Source organism: Megalobrama amblycephala, linkage group LG14, assembly GCF_018812025.1.
Source record: "Megalobrama amblycephala isolate DHTTF-2021 linkage group LG14, ASM1881202v1, whole genome shotgun sequence".
Classification (NCBI taxonomy): domain Eukaryota; kingdom Metazoa; phylum Chordata; class Actinopteri; order Cypriniformes; family Xenocyprididae; genus Megalobrama; species Megalobrama amblycephala.
In genome coordinates this window covers 49,263,891-49,282,140 of record NC_063057.1, presented here as the reverse complement: position 1 = coordinate 49,282,140, position 18,250 = coordinate 49,263,891, and positions in this window count along the sequence as shown.

Genomic DNA, 18,250 nt, shown 5'->3' with positions numbered 1-18,250 from the left:
GTGACATAAAACCCTAATGTACATAACTGATTAGAAAAAACTAAGAAGAAACATTTCAATGAAAATACATCAAATGTGAAGTGGCATGGAGGGAACTGTAAATTTCACTGTAAATTATACAATCACTTGTTATTTTTCACTTCCAAAAACTGTGAATTTAACGTTATTTTACCGTAAAAATACATTAAATGTACCATTAGATATATTACAGTTATTCACTGTAATTCACTGTTATTCATATTGTACAGAACATTTCTGTAAACAAAATTAACTGTTTTTCACCGTAGCATTTTTACAGTCTTTTACCGTTAAAATCACGGTCATTCATTACTAAAAACAACCTTTACTCCTTCCCCTAATGCTCAGACAAAAATAGCAATGGTCTCTGAATGGACTATGTACGATAAAGCAGAACTAAATATTTTTGCTTTTCCAAAGACTATTTATATCTGACATTTTTCTCAGTAGACAAAACAGACCTGTATGCTGAACATGCTCACATCAGCTGTGGGTTCTGCACAACCTGTATCATGGTAGATGCCAAAAGGTCACAACACAAAGACTGCAGTTCTGTCGGCACTTATATAACCTACATACTGTGAGCTCCTATGTCTTTCTGAGTTATTTTAAGAATCCAAAGTTAAATCAGGGTCCTTCAACAGACATCTCTCCTTCCATCCTGATCTCTTAAATGTCGTTCTTAAATTACGCCAGAATGAAATAATCTCTCTAACAATCTGCTTTAGGAAAAAGAAATGATTATAGTAGTTTTGTCGCACAACTGCTTCAATGTAGTTTCTCCCCGCTATAGGCCTTGCAAAATTCTTTTGTGTGTTTGTGGACTATCTAGCAGACATATTCCCAGAGGGACATTTTTAAAACCACAATTTAGTCTGTGTTCTCCTAATGAGCTCTCTCAAGTCATTATGGAGCTACTCTGGCACAGAAAAGCAGAAACATCTTAATGTCCTCAGTCCACAAGTGCTTTAAAAAAAGTTTAAATTACAATGGCTGTACAGAGTCAATTTTTGACTCCAATTTTTTCCATTTCCCAAAACAATTGTTCCCATTCACTGATTTCAAGCACTGTGATGGTGAAAATACCAGATGTCCATTTTGGAATGAGAGAAGCTGAATAGTCCTTTTATAATTTGTCCTTAACTGGAACAGAACTACAAAAGGACATGTCCTCATTTGATTTTTGTTTTTTTAAAAACTAGTGAATACACACCAGACTCAACTTATGAACTTATATAAGAACCTATATGTCATAGCAACCTCCCAAAACACCCTAGCAACCATACCACTAAAACCACTTAGAATACCTTAGCAACCACATAGTGAAAGTCTACAACCCTAATTCCGGAAATGTTGGGACGTTTCATTTTGACATATTTCATTATTTCGACATAACTTATTATTTCAACATAATATCTCATTATTTCGATATATTAAGTCGTTATTTCCACATAGTGTCTTATTTCGTCATAACGTGTCATTCTGACATAACTCTTTATTTCAACATAATATCTTGTTATTTCGACATAATAACTCATTATTTACTCATAATAACGTTATTATGAGATATTAAAGGGTTAGATCACCCGACCCAAAAATGAAATTTCTGTCATTAAGTACTCACCCTCATGTCGTTCCACACCCCTAAGACCTTTGTTCATCTTCAGAAGACAAATTAAGATATTTTTGATGAAATCCGAGGGTATGTTATACGTAGTGAACTCAGTGCAAGTTTTCTTGTTTACGTATGAATGCCAACTCAGTATTGGCTGAAGCTGAACACGACATATTAATGTGATCATTAATGTGATTAATGATCCGGCCAATAATGAGCCGGCATTCGGACGTAAACAAGGAAGCCTGCACTGAGTTCACTACGTATGACAACGGTTCAAATTGTTGAATAAAGTCGTTATTTTTGTTTTGTTTTTGTGCACAAAAAGTATTCTTGTCACTTCATAACATTAAGGTTGAACCACTGTAGTCACGTTGACTTTTAACCATGTTTTTAAACTACCTTTCTGGACGTCAAAATGTGCAATGATGTTGCTGCCTATGTGTGGATCAGATACCCTCGGATTCATCAAAAATATCTTTATTTGTGTTATTAGGTGTGGAACGACATGAGGGTGAGTACTTAATGATAGAAATTTCATTTTTGGGTGAACTACCCCTTTAAGTTATTATTTTGACATAACTTGTTATTTATATAACAGGTTTAATAAAAGACACACGAAATTCAAGGTCTTCAGAGGCACAGCAGTAGCGAGAAAAGATTCAAAGGTTTTCTCTTTTTTTCCCCACCATGCGGTTCAGGGCCACCATACATTTTGTTACTTTCATTACAAATAAAAATATGTGCAAAGTTCTTAAATTTACTTTGACTTGATTTCTTCTTGATTTACTAAAAGGCCCTACATCAGTATGGAAATATCATTTAATTTGAGTGAAAGCACAATTGCTTGCTTTGGGTTGGCAAATTAAAAACTTTGGCCACATTATGGTTAACTATTCAATTACCATTTTACAAGTCTTACATAATTTGGAATTTTGCCTGGATACAAACCACTAATGAATGACAGACATGAATCTAAAACCCTGCTGTGCAAAATCAATAGCATTTCCACCAATGCTATGATTAGCATTGGCATTGCACCAACTTTGCAATTAAAGAAGGTTTGCACAAAAGTCAACATTTAACCATAACTTAAATATCCATTTTTAGAACAAGGCTAAGCTGAATGATCCGCAGTAACGCCCCTCTTAGCCCTGGGGATTCCTGACATTAATTCACCAAAAACATTGGCACACACTCACAGCAAGTAATTGCAACCACTATAGCAAATGTTTGATTCACAACATTATTATCCATATCATCAGTTCTACTTCTGAGGGATAAAACAAGTAACCAATAGAATCCATTAAAATCAATAATGAAAACAGAGCTGTCTGATTTGTAATATTTAAATAAAAAAAAAGAATTAGTATTTTCAAGCTGTGGATTTTGCCTATTGGTTTTTAGAGTGACTGTTTTTGATTTATGAGTAAACTGGGGTGCGTTTCCCAAAGCGAACTATGGTCGCAAGTTCCGTTGTTACCAATAGAGTTCAATGGGACTTACGACCATGGTTCACCAACGATGCTTTCGGGAAACGTAGCCCTGGTCGGTTGTTTTTTTTTCTTCTTCAAATTCATTTTATTTCACAACATAAATTGTACACACTGTAGCCTACTGATGCATATGTGTTGCTAACAAGATGCTAAAATAGGACTAAAACTAGCCTACTGTCTCTCGTATGCTTTGCTTTGTTTTGTCTTAGCTCTCATTGTGTTTAGGTTCTGTCTTCCCTATGCCTTTTTTGACCCACTTTCCCATTATGTCTGATTAGTCATTACATTCACCTGTTCTGTTCATTATCTCATTCTTATGATCTCCATCATTCTCTGTCTGTTCTCATCAGTGTTTCATGGGTCTGAAGTGTACTTTGTGGCTATCTCATGGGTTTTGTTATTAAAGCCTTGTTCCTCAATCCTCTTCGTCATGCGAGTTAATACTACAACGATATGTGACACCTAACACAATGAATATAACAACTGTTTTAGTCTTAACTGATTATTTAACTTATTATTTGTAGACAACTCAATTTGCAAGTAAACCACCATTATAAAAACCCATAAGAAACTGTGGCACTGAATTCAACAAAAGTCCCTTTCAAGGAAAGTCTGTTCACTCAGGAGCCATATTTGCAATGCCTCCCGGCATCTATTTCTGGCATCCAAGACCAAGTCCTATCTATTTGGATGGGGGAATCCTGAAATCTCAAAAACTGCTTGGCGAATTCACAACTAAATAACATATTTCAAATCAGCAACAAAATCTGAAACAAATTGTCCCATAAATTATGATTCTTATGCACAAATAGCGTTAAAAAAGCTTATTTTTCAGGATAGACGAGCCAACGCACATGTGCAGCATGAGTCTCAAGTTTCTATGGGAACTGGAGCCTCTAACGGCAGCTGCAGTGACACAATGATTTTATCAATCAGTGATTGGCTCTTTTATTTAGAAGGCGGGATGTATTCCGCCATATTGCGTGTTGCAGTTCTCCCATTTATAACTAATAGGAGTGAACTGTCTTTCTATATCTATAGTCTCTGGTTCAACTCCAACACACCATCTTGGATATCTCTACTGATCCATGAAGAAGACCTTGATTAGCTGGTTTAATTGTACTTAATTAGGGCAGAGCTAAACTGGAAGGAAGCCCTCCAGGAGCAGGACTGGACACCCCTATTTCTAGAGGGAACAATTTTTAGTTTGATTAAAACAGATTGTCAAAACCTACTCCTGGATGGCCAACATCATGCAAAGTTTAGCTTCAGCTTGCCCCAGCACACCTGCCTGGAAGTATCTAGTGTGCCTGAAGACCTGGTTCAAGTTAGTTTAATTGGACTTGGAGCTAAACTGCAGTACATTAGCCCTCCCAGAAGCAGGAATGGACCTCAATGAACTAACAAGTAGTAATTTTTCCGATGCTTCAATCAAAGTAACTTTAAATTTAGATTATTTTAGCAGCAGACTGCCAAGGTCCTCCAGAGCCTCAGACTGCATTTCCAAGACTTTCATAAGAAGCTGAATGCCAGGGTATACAGTACAAGCTGACCGTTACGACCCCACAAAGTGCGAGATGACTACTAGGGCTGCTGTTTTTAGTCATAATGTTGCTTAACAAACGATAATTTAGGAACATCTAGGGGTGGTTCCTAAAGATGCGTGCCTAGGGATTTTGTGGAGCCATTATCCAGGAGATCATTATCCAAAGCAATACAAATGTAGAAAAGTACATTAAAGGGTTAGTTCACCCAAAAGAGAAATTTCTATCATTAATTACTCACCCTCATGTCATTCTACACCCGTAAGACCTTAGTTCATCTTCGGAATACAACTTAAGAGATTTTTGATAAAATCCGAGAGGTATATGACTCATCCATAGACAGCAATATAATCACCACTTTCAAGGTCCAGAAAGGTACTAAAGACATTGTTAAAACAGTTGACGTGACTGCAGTGGTTCAACCTTAAAGGTGCCCTAGAATCAAAATTTGAATTTACGTCGGCATAGTTAAATAACAAGAGTTCAGTACATGGAAAAGACATACATTGAGTTTCAAACCCCATTGCTTCCTCCTTCTTATGTAAATCTCATTTGTTTAAAAGACTTCCGGAAAACACGCGGATCTCAACATAACACCGACTGTTACGTAACAGTCGGGATCATTAATATGTATGACCCCAATATTTGCATATATGCCAGCCCATGTTCAAGGCATTAGACAAGGAAAGGCAGCATTAACGTCTGGATCTGTGCACAGACAAGGTAAGCCAGCAAGAACAACAGCGAAAAATGGCAGATGGAGCAATAATAACTGACATGATCCATGATAGCATGATATTTTTAGTGATATTTGTAAATTGTCTTTCTAAATGTTTCATTAGCATGTTGCTAATGTACTGTTAAATGTGGTTAAAGTTACCATCGTTTCTTACTGTATTCACGGACACGGAGACAAGAGCCGTCGCTATTTTCATTTTTAAACATGTGCAGTCTGTATAATTCATAAACACAACTTCATTCTTTATAAATCTCTCCAACAGTGTAGCATTAGCCGTTAGCCACAGAGCATAGCCTCAAACTCATACAGAATCAAACGTAAACATCAAAATAAACACTTTACTCATATAATTCGAAGCATGCATACAGCATGCATGACGAACATCTTGTAAAGATCCCTTTGAGGGTTATATTAGCTGTGTGAACTTTGTAAATGCACTGTAATATAGTCGAGAGCTCATGTGGCAGGGAGCAGGCGAATTAAAGGGGCGGCACGCTGCCAAAATCAGTGTATAGTTAATGATGCCCCAAAATAGGCAGTTAAAAAAATTTATTTAAAAAAATCTATGGGGTATTTTGAGCTGAAACTTCACAGACACATTCAGGAGACACCTTAGACTTATATTACATCTTGTGAAAAAGCATTCTTGGGCACCTTTAATTTTATGAAGCGACTAGAATACTTTTTGTGCGCAAAAACTAAATAACAAAAATAAGGACTTTATTCAACAATCTCTTCTCTTTCCTGTCATTAATCCTTATGCAGTTGACACAGTAAGCACAGTGAAAGCTTCTGTGTTTACGTCTGAATAACGGCTCAGTATTGGGCAAAGCTGCACACGTGAGCAGCACAACGTATGTTTGTGATGCTGACGCAGGAGCCGGCCAATAATGAGTCAGTGTTCTGACATAGAGCCTGGAAGCGCTGGACATAAAGAACGTATGAAAATGAAACAGAAGAGAAGATTATTTTTGTTTTCTTTTTGCGCACAAAAGTTTTCTCATTGCTTCATAAAATTAAGGTTGAACCACTGCAGTCATGTCGACTGTTTTAACAATGTCTTTAGTAACTTTCTGGACCTTGGAAGTGGTGATTATATTGCTGTCTATGGACGACTCATAGATGTATCCAAATCATAGATGGACCTCTAGGATTTCATCAAAAATACAGGTGCTGGTCATATAATTAGAATATCGTGAAAAAGTTCATTTTTTTATTGTAAATTATTTTTAAAAATGAAACTTTCATATATTCTAGATTCCCTACATGTAAAGTAAAACATTTCAAAAGTTTTTTTTTTTTAATTTTGATGATTAGAGCGTACAGCTCATGAAAGTCCAAAATCCAGTATCTCAAAATATTAGAATATTTCCTAAGATCAATCAAAAAATGGATTTTCAAAACAGAAAAGTTCAAGTTCTTTAAAGTATGTTCATTTGTACACTCAATACTTGGTCGGCAGCACATATTACAGCAAATGACTTGCTCTAGCACAAATTACAGCATCAGTGAAGTGTGGCATGGAAGTGATCAGCCTGTGGCACTGCTGAGGCACTATTGAGCCTTCAGATCATCTGTATATTGTTGGATCGACTGTTTCTCATCTTTCTCTTGAAAATATCCCATAGATTCAGGGGTCAGGCATGTTGGCTGGCCAATAAAGCACAGTAATATCATGGTCAGCAAACCACTTGGAAGTGGTTTTTGCACTGTGGGCAGGTGCTAAAGTCCTGCTGGAAAAGGAAATCAGCATCTCCATAAAGCTTGTCAGCAGATGGAAGCATAAAGTGCTCCAAAATCTCCTGGAAGATGGCTGCATTGACTTTGCACTTGATAAAACACAATGGACCAACACCAGCAGACGTCACGGCCCCCCAAATCATTACTGACTTCGGAAACTTCACACTAGACTTCAAGCAGCTTGGATTCTGTGCCTCTTCAGTCTTCCTTCAGACTCTGGGACCATGATTTCAACATGATATGCAAAATTTACTTTTATCTGAAAAGAGGACTTTTGACCACTGTTCACTGTCCAGTTCTTTTTCTCCTTAGCCCAGGTAAGATGCTTCTGACGTTGTTTCTGTTTCAGAAGTGGCTTGGTAGTCCTTTTCCTGAAGATATCTGCGTGTGGTGACTCTTGATGCGCTGACTCCGGCTTCATTCTACTCATTGTGAAGCTCTCCCAAGTGTTTGAATCGGCTTTAATTGACAGTATTCTCAAGCTTGCGGTCATCCCTGTTGCTTGTGCACCTTTGCCTACCCAATTTCTTCCTTCTAGTCAACTTTGCATTTAATATGCTTTGATACATCACTCTATAAACAGCCACCCCATTCAGTAATGACCATCTGTGACTTACTCTCTTTGTGGAGGGTGTCAATGATTGTCTCCTGGACCATTGCCAAGTCAGCAGTCTTCCCCATTAGTGTGGTTTCAAAGAACAAGAGATACCCGGAATTTATACTGTAGGGATGGTCATTTAATGAAACTCAAATGTAAATATTCTAATATTTTGAGATACTGGATTTTGGACTTTCATTAGCTCTAATCAACAAATAAAAAAAAATAAAATAAAAAAAAACTTTTGAAATGTTTTACTTTACATGTAGGGAATCTAGTATAAATGAAAGTTTCATTTTTTAAAATAATTTACAATAAAAAAAATTAACTTTATCACGATATTCTAATTATATGACCAGCACCTGTATCTTAATTTGTTTTCCAAAGATGAACAAAGATCTTCGAACGAAGATAATATTGGTGGTGTCGGGGGACACCTGGTTTAACTTAAGTCAGGTGCGTCTGGGAATTTCTACCACAGGAACTTAGAAACAGTTGAGAAGATTATTTCACTACTGAAGAAAGCTTCCACATTCACAGTGTAGAGACAGTCCCTGTGGATTGTGGTAGAAATTACCTCTACACACCTGACATGTTACCCGTTGTAATTGAAATGACTTACTGTTTGCCTCATACAGACACTTGAGGCCCAATCCCAGTCTAATATTATCCTTATGTCTCTGAGTCAGACAGGATCTAACCTACTGCACAGCAGTAACCAGTATCCCTCCAGGAGCAGTAATCCTGCTCCAGACAATTTCATTTGATATGCTTTGCATCACAGCGGAGAGAACCCTTATAAAACATTAGCATGATTTGATTCAATATTTGTTTTCTAATATAATATTAAGACAACTGTCTAGTACTTGCTCCCTCCATCTGCATCAACACTAGGGTGTTCACACTTGTAGTTCGGTTCTCTTGGTTCTTTTGGTCTGGACCAAAAAAGAAAATGATACATTAAGTCCAGGTTCAGTTAGCATTCACACTGTTATTTTTAACACCAAACCTAAAGATAGAAAATGGCTTTTATGATGTATATTTTGCGACGGAACTTAATGAGCATCCAAAACAATGCTGTGTGCTGGGCTAAATGTGCGTACATATGATGTTTTTTATACAAGCTGGGAACTCACAAAGAGTGTAAAGGAGCCAAAACAGCACCAGGAATTCCTGTTACACAAGATCTGCTGCAAGAAGACGCATTTCTGATGTCTGTACTAAACTGTAGTGGGCAACATCACGACTATGACAAGAAAAACCAGGTATGCTTGAGCATTCTGTCCTTTTTAAGGTCACATCTTGTGACATCATACATTTTCTTCCACAGGAGTAGTGTGGGTTTAGCAGCTTAGATCTTTAACTACTAGGCCACATCATCCTCTCGAAGTAATCTAGCAATTATCTGGCGTCCCAAGGGTGGACAGTTTCAATTCAGTCATTGTCAGGGCACTAGAAGTAAAAGGATGCTAAAATGGGAATCCTAATGAAAATCTAGATCGAGATAATACAGATAAACTAGGGACAAGGGACAAAACAGTAGGCATCATATACTTCTTTGACAACTTTGTAAATGGTTAGAGAGAAAAAATTGGCATCATACATTCAACAAATCTACCCTGGAGTACCCCAGCGCTGCACATTTTTTATGTCTCCCTCATCTAACATACCTGATTCAACTCATTAGCTCATTAATACAGACTGCCAGACCTGTTCATTTTCTCAATATGGGGTGCGTTTCCCAAAAGCATTGTTAGTCAACTATGGTGGTAAGTCCCATTGAACTCTATTGGTAACGACGGAACTTGCGACCATAATTCGCTTTGGGAAACGCACCCATGTTCAGTTCAAATCCCTAGATGTGTTCTTGCTCCACCCCTTATGTTGAAGATGCATTGAGAGGTGACTTGTGCGGACTTGAGATGGCCATATAACCCAGAATGCATTATGCACAAACCAGAGAGCGGCAATGGTAGAGGAGAAAACCCAAATAATTTTCAAAATACTACTTTTGTTTTGTCACTCTAGAGTAGAGTTTTTCAGGTAAGAATTTATGTGGGCAAAGAAAAGATGTTCTCCAAAAAAAAAAAAAAAAAAACAACCAACCCTATAGGTCATTTTTCAAGCACCTTATTATGACCTATATTTACGTTTTGAAGTCATGCGCCCCTAACGGGCATAAAAATAATGACAGTGTCGTGTTACGTCTGTCGTCATGAAATGACGTATGACTGTCTTTACCAATCAAAATGCGTGTTCATTTAAATGCAATGTGTGGACTTTTTACACCATTTCTCCTATTTCCATTTAGCAAAACTCATTTTTTTTTATTAACGACTACACCCACCCCACCCCTAAACCTATCCTTAGTGATTTATATTGCATATACACTTTATGAGCACATGTGTTCCCTGGGATCGAACCCACGATCTCATGATCACATGATCACATGATTGCAGATTGTTATTGCAATGCTCTGCCAATTAAGCTACGCGAAACCGAAATATGATGCAGATAAAAGGGAACAATGCATTAAAATGAAAGTGTCCTGTCGTTGAAAGGGGCGCAATTTTAGCAGACGCTCTTATGGGTCATATTTCATGAATTAAAATGAAAGTGTCCTGTTGTCGATAGGGGCGCCACTTTAGTAACCGCTCCTATGGGTCATATTTCAGGGAAGTGACAAACAACCTATATGGTCGTATTGGTTGGAGAACATGTTGTTATATTTTTATAGAAATCATATATTTTTGAGTGAAGATTGAAAATTAAGTTTTCTTGCCCATAATCAATAATCTAATCAAGTTATATTGTAATAATTTATTGTTTTATGTTTTTAGGATTTTATGACAAAACACAATTCTTTTAAGGCAAATGTACAGTTTCTCTCATGAAGAGCCTTTTAGGGCTACATTGTTGAGCAGTGTGTGGTTTTCTAAGTCTGCTGCACCCGCATGTGCACACACTGTCTGAGAGTTTCCATGTAAATACAAGGGTGTTAATGTACAGATATTTTTTAAAAGGGCTATGTCTGCAGAAATAGATGTGTGAATGGGCCAAAGAGTTTATTATAATAGGTCTTTGTCTTCACAGATGTATTTGATTTCCACAAAAAGCAGGAACTAACACTTTAGTTGTACATCTTATGTCTAGCACCACTGTCTGATGTCTAGCTTTAGGGTATAAAAGGTCCATTTTTCTCCTGTATGTTTAGTCACAATCTGACATCTTCTCAGTCTTGACTCAATTTCTGCTCTTTGCATTTTTATATCAACGAGATCTCGTCAAACTTTATTCTTTCAGATCATTTCGCTCAGACTTACAGATTTATAGAAACATTTATAGAAAACATTTTTCTTTGATAACTTGGACTTCAGTATTTCAGAGATATTGGAAGTTGATTGATAACTGTTTGTATTATTCTGTTATGATATTTTTCATTCATTAAATTTACATTTTTATCATTCAAAATTAATATGTCTTTCATTTATTTTCTGATTATAATTTATTAAAAAATAAAATCAATTTAATCATCTGACTTTGAATCCCTATTTGCATCAGAATGTAGCTGTTCAAACTTCAAATATGCGATCTATTTATAAAGATATACCACTTCTGCTCTGCACTTCTGAACATCTGCTCTGGCGGTTTCAGTGGTGTGAGATCCAGGCGATCACCGAGCGCACATTTACCTTATCGAGTCCTTACTGACATTTACTGACAAACTTTGGTCTCATAAATAAATTGTTTTGGCTGAGGGCAAAGTTAAGTTTCAGAACTTGATATTTAGAGCACTACCTTTGTACTTTTTACTGAATTGTTTGCTTGTCTTTATTTTCTATTGTATAAGCTTCTAATACTTTATACATATACTTTTATAATGGCTATTATTGTTCATTAAATTTAACATTTTAATGCACCACATTTTTAAAATGAAAAGAAGCAGGGTTGTGTTTTATATCATGTTTTGTTTTGTTACGATTATACATACAGTGAAGATAATCAGTATGAATGTTTTGCCTGAACCACATATTATTAAAGGTGCCGTAGAACGTCTTTTCAAAAGAAGTAATATAAGTCTAAGGTGTCACCTGAATGTGTCTGTGAAGTTTCAGCTCAAAATACCCAATAGATTTTTTTTTATTTATTTTTTTAACTGCCTATTTTGGGGCATCATTAACTATGCGGCGATTCAGGCTGCGCGGCCCCTTTAAATCTCTCGCTCCCTTCTCCCCATGAAGATGTGTTTATGCATTATACAGACTGCAAGTGTTTAAAAATGAAAAAAGCGATGGCTCTCTTGTCTCCGCGAATACAGTAAGAAATGATGGTAACTTTAACCACATTTATCAGTACATTAGCAACATGCTAACGAAACATTTAGAAAGACAATTTACAAATATCACTAAAAATATCATGTAATCATGGATCATGTCAGTTATTATTGCTCCATCTGCCATTTTTCGCTATTGTCTTTGCTTGCTTACCTAGTCTGATGATTCAGCTGTGCACAGATCCAGACGTTAATACTGGCTGCCCTTGTGTAATGCCTTGAACATGGGCTGGCATATGCAAATATTGGGGGCGTACATATTAATGATCCCGACTGTTACGTAACAGTTGGTGTTATGTTGAGATTCGCCTGTTCTTCGGAGGTCTTTTAAACAAATGTGATTTATATAAGAAGGAGGAAGCAATGGAGTTTGAAACTCAATGTATGTCTTTTCCATGTACTGAACTCTTGTTATTCAACTATGCCGAGGTAAATTCAATTTTTGATTCTAGGGCACCTTTAATAAGTTTAAACATTTTTTAAAATGAAAACGAAAACAGGCACGGTTGTGTTTTATAACATCGTTTTATTGTAAATTTATTAAGCTATAAGATAACTGAAGTAGGCACATATAACCACGATGAGCTTAGCAAAGTCATCTATACGCTGCTGTTCCATTTGTAGAATGACCAGACTCACATCCTTCTGTCCTCTGGAGTTAATTCTTCTGAGTCGAACTTGCAAGTCCGGACCCTGCAAGCTTGGTATTGAGAAACGCCCTGGAATTGGGTGTGCCAGATAGGGAGATATACAAAATGTGCAGTGCTTATGGTCTTTTTAATGTACAGCAAAAACAGCCTGTTAAATTCTACTGGGACTAAGAGAGGGTGGAAAATAGTCATGCACAACTACATTAGTACTGTGCAATAAATCATGGATCCGGACCCATCCTATCCCTGATTAGTTTATACAGTGATACTTACTGTAATGGTTGCTATGGCATATTTTGTTTGTCATAAGGTAAATATTAAATATGGTTTGTTGTTGTCAACATTATATTTTTACATGACACATGAATTAGTAATGTTTTATTTATCCAACAGATAAATGGTAGAAAGGACCAAAAATAGATCTCTGCAGATAATTGACCATATGCACTGTTTCCTCCTGGTTGTCGTTACCTAATTTGCCAATAAACCAGTTTTATTGATTGCAATAAAGACAAAGCTATTGGGACCGTTTAAGAAATGCTGTGTCTGTAATTGAAGACACACACACACATTTTTTTCCAGCACTTCAAATGTTATTTTTAAAACCAAAGGTTTCAAAACGTAGGAAATCCAACATTTGATAGAAAACACTTATTTAAAGGTGCCCTAGAATCAAAAATTGAATTTACCTTGGCATAGTTGAATAACAAGAGTTCAGTACATGGAAAAGACATACATTGAGTTTCAAACTCCATTGCTTCCTCCTTCTTATGTAAATCTCATTTGTTTAAAAGAACTCCGAAAAACAGGCGAATCTCAACATAACACCGACTGTTACGTAACAGTCGGGATCATTAATATGTACGTCCCCAATATTTGCATATGCCAGCTCATGTTCAAGGCATTAGACAAGGCAGGCAGTATGTATAATGCACAAACACAACTTCATTCTTTATAAATCTCTCCAACAGTGTGTAATGTTAGCCTGTTAGCCACGGACCATACTATCAAACTCATTCAGAATCAAATGTAAACATCCAAATAAATACTATACTCACATGATCCGACGCATGCATGCAGTATGAATGACGAACATTTGTAAAGATCCATTTGAGGGTTATATTAACTGTGTGAACTTTGTAAATGCACTGTATTATAAAAACCTTTAAAAATAAAAAAGATATTACCACTATAACCAGCAGGTGGCAACAGAGTAGCATTTATTTGCGTTTATTAGCCATTTCCTTTAATAGTTTTTCACTTAGTTTCACTTTTGAATAAATATTAAACATTATAAAATGACTAGGTTTAAAAATATATTTTGTCAATGTGAAGTATGAAGTACACATAATCTCATGAAAAACAATAACTTTTCTTGTGAATCACACAGAAAGTGTTCTCCCATTATAATCACAGAATCTGTCAGTCAGTGCAGCGCAAGATCAATGATTTCAGTACACTTGTGAAAACTCACATTTTATTCAATGAATCTAACTAAAGTGCACAATAAATATTAAATTTTTTATGCTTTTTTTCCCCACACGAATGTGTGAAACTTTTTATGTCGTTTTACGTATGAATAACTAAATTAATGCTATGCCTGACTATTTGTTACTATATTCTGATTATAAACTAAGTATTATAGTATTGATGCTCAACACACCAACACACCGGAAGTTTTCCAGCTGGCTTATATTATTGCAGAAGTTCCGTGGATATAGTCAATTAAAGCACTTTACTGCACTAAGCAAAACCAGACAGCAGTACATTGAACCGACAAACCGATTCATCTGGTCATTAACTTAGATCAATGGAGCAGATGCTCCCAATTCACATACAACACAAATGGTTATAATGGGTAGCATTATGTCTTCCACTGACGAATTCTTCCATTCAGCATGGTGAATTCTCCAGAGGAGTGTCCCAGGTCACACAGGTTATTTAGAAAAGGCCCATTATAACCATTTGTCCTGATTGAGAAGGACTACAAAGAAATTCTTTCTCACTCTCTGTGTCTCGCTACTGGAAGTGCTTGTGTAAGTGCAAATTCTTTTATGCACTATTAATCAACTCTGACTGCACGGGCTAGTTTTCCTTCACTGGAGTCTTTAACTGCAGTCAGGTCATTAAGTCATTCCTGACAGCTGGCAAGGCCAAATGGCTTTGAACAGCAAGTTCTTGATCCTAAATATCTGTACTGTACTTTACTGTAAAGAGTACAAATGAAGAATTATTATATTATATTATAATATATTAATTACATTATATTATGGGGCTGTTGAATGCTTGAATCTGATTGGGTGACGAATGTTCTAAGGACAAACAAACAAACAAAAACAAAAAACACAACGACACTGACCAAGCAAATAAATATAGTAAATAATAGGATAAAAAAGACAAATTATTTCCATTTATGTTCCAAATTCCAAAATTGTTCCCTTTCGAGGTCGGTTCTCTCAACATCATTGATGATGCTGAATACTAAAGCCCTATTGAATGGGATTCAAATGTGCGAAAAAAGGGCGGGCGCTCCCACTACATGAGACGCCATTAAACGTCATTGCATCAGAATCTTTCTCCTTCATGATATCTGTCTACCTGTGTCTGTATTTACAAAGAGATCTCGCGATCATGGAACACCCTTCACAACCTCTAGCTCCTTACCAATGTTGACAGAGCAGAGCACTGGGGTATGCCAAGCTTACCCCCATTGAAGGTTAGTGGCACACCTCTGTCCTTTATCTAGAGGCTGGAAATCCACGCTGCCCTCGAAGCCTTGCTGGACAACAGCACACATCTAGGAGAAGGCTTATAATTACGCCGGACAGGCAGCTTCAGCTCTCCACACCATGGCTGTGCTTCAGTTGATCCAAGCAAAGCTGAAAAAGTTGATGAATCCAGAAACGTTTAAAGAGCTCTGAAGCACCACTGACAGCAGCATGGGTAGTTATACTAGTATGGGTAGTTTGGTGCTTAACCGCCATTTGTGGCTCACGCTGACAGAGATGAGACACTCTGAGAAGACATCTAAGCGAACTGAGGTGTGTAAAGCAAGCAATTCCTTGCCTCAGGGCAGCTAGCAGTGAAATAAACAGTTCCCCTTCACATGAAATAAACAGTTCCCCACCTTAGGGCAGCAAACTACCATGCACAGAGCATATACACTCATAAGTTCACACAGTTCTCCACTTCAGGGCAGTGATCGACTGTACATGAAGCAGCTCATACACACTCATCCGTACACACTCATCTCAGACAAAAGATTTTTAGTTATAACATCCGAGCAGTGCTGTTGGAGTTTTATATTCTCCCTCCATTGTCATTGTAGTAAATCTCATGAACAAAACTTATAGCCAATGCCACGATGCAACAATGTGTGTTCTGTTTATTTTCCGCATACGTGCACATCTACACAGACACACATCTGTCTTGAGTCTCGACCATTAACGCAGCAAGCCATATTATTTTATAATTGTATATATTATTATTTTATAATTGTATAAAATAATCCCATAAAAAATCACAAACACAGCAGAGATGCCAAGTTCAGTGGCTGGAATTAGCTGAGGTAAAGTGACGACTCAAAGACAGCAGGCAATTGACCTGTCACTCAAGTGACCACGCTCTTAATTATGCAGAACTTTAAGGCTTAATATAATTGGATGAGTTATAAAAAAAATTCACCCCCCTCAGAGTTGTCATGAAGGGCAAAATTAGCAGTATAGACCAAAACTACAATTTGTACCAGCTATAAACATGTTTTTTTTTCTGCTGTAAAGTTGGGCATTTTAACATGGGGGTCAATCAGATTTTGCTCTCTTTTGCAGCCTGTCCCTAGCAGCCAGTCGATGAATTGCAGTTTAAGTCACTTCCGTATTGGATTCAAGAGAAACCGGGGGAGGTTGCCGCTTGGTAGTGAAGTAATAACAGCGCTGTTCTTGAAGCACATAAACTTACAGTTTCGCTATTAGTAGAGACGCTGCTGCCGAACACTGTTGAGAGATGCACAGACTCAGATAATCTCTATCTCTCTACACACACACACACATATATATATATATATATATATATATATATATATATATATATATATAATAACTACATTATCTGCTATTAATAGCTGGGTTTCCATCCAAACATAAAGCAAATCTGTTCAAAGTTCACAAAAAAAGAAAGAAAAACAAATGCGAATTAGGTGCATTTCCATCAACTTGTTCAAGCGGATGACGGTGGTATGGTATTGGTAACCTAGTAACCAACAGTAAATAAAACACTGTGACCGAGTGTTTGTGAAAGCTTCACCTAAACACTTATGAATATGAAAACAATAAATCCAGAATGAATGTGTTGTAACAGAATCAAATATAAATGTATAACATATCTGTTATAACACCATCAACAGAAACAGACGATTAGTCACGTGGGTTTAATGTTCGCTACGTCAGAATTTATTCGGCAAATGTGTTTCCATCTCCCATTATTTGCATTAATGCTTTTTCGCACAAATTAAAAACCACCTCAAGTGAGCGTAAAAACTTTTTTGCGAATTAAAGGGTTAGTTCACCCAAAAATGAAAATAATGTCATTTATTACTCACCCTCATGTCATTCTACACCCGTAAGATCTTCGTTCATCTTCGGAACATAAATTAAAATATTGTTGATGAAATCCGATGGCTCAGTGAGGCCTCTATTGAGACCAAAGCTATTCAAACTCTCAAGGTCCATAAAGGTACTAAAAACATATTTGAATCAGTTCATGTCTGTTCAGTGGTTCAATATTAATATTATAAAGCGATAAGAATACTTTTTGTGCGCCAAAAAAAACCAACAACAACAAATTTTCAACAATATCTATATGCTTCATGAAGCTTTTGAGCTTTATGAATCTTTTGTTTCGAATTAGTGATTCGATCTCCTATCAAACGGCTAAACTGCTGAAATCACGTGACTTTGGCACTCCGATTCACTGATTCGTTTCGTAAAGCTATGAAGCAGAGTTTTGAAACCGGCCCATATAGATAGTTGTTTTGTTTTTTGACGCACAAGAAGTATTCTTGTTGCTTTATAATATTAAGGTAGAACCACTGAACTCACATGAACTGTTTCAAATATGTTTACCTTTAATGGATCTTGAGAGAGGAAATGTCATTGCTCCCTATGCAGGCCTCACTGAGCCATCGGATTTCATCAACAATATCTTAATTTGTGTTCCGAAGATGAACGAAGGTCTTATGGTTGTAGAACGACATGAGGGTGAGTAATAAATGACATTATTTTCATTTTTGGGTGAACTAACCCTTTAAGGGATTTTTTGTTTTCAAAATTGGGTGTTTTCATCACTAATTTCTGATGCGCTACTTCAAAATGCAAATAAAAACAGGGTGTTGGAAACATAGCTCAAGCCTCCGTTATTAGCTCTAAAATGACGTTTTGGAATTAGCAACAGAAGCGTGGGATGAGATAAAAAAACTGAAAATGTCTTAAAATACAACATCTGAACAATGTCTTGAGGTGT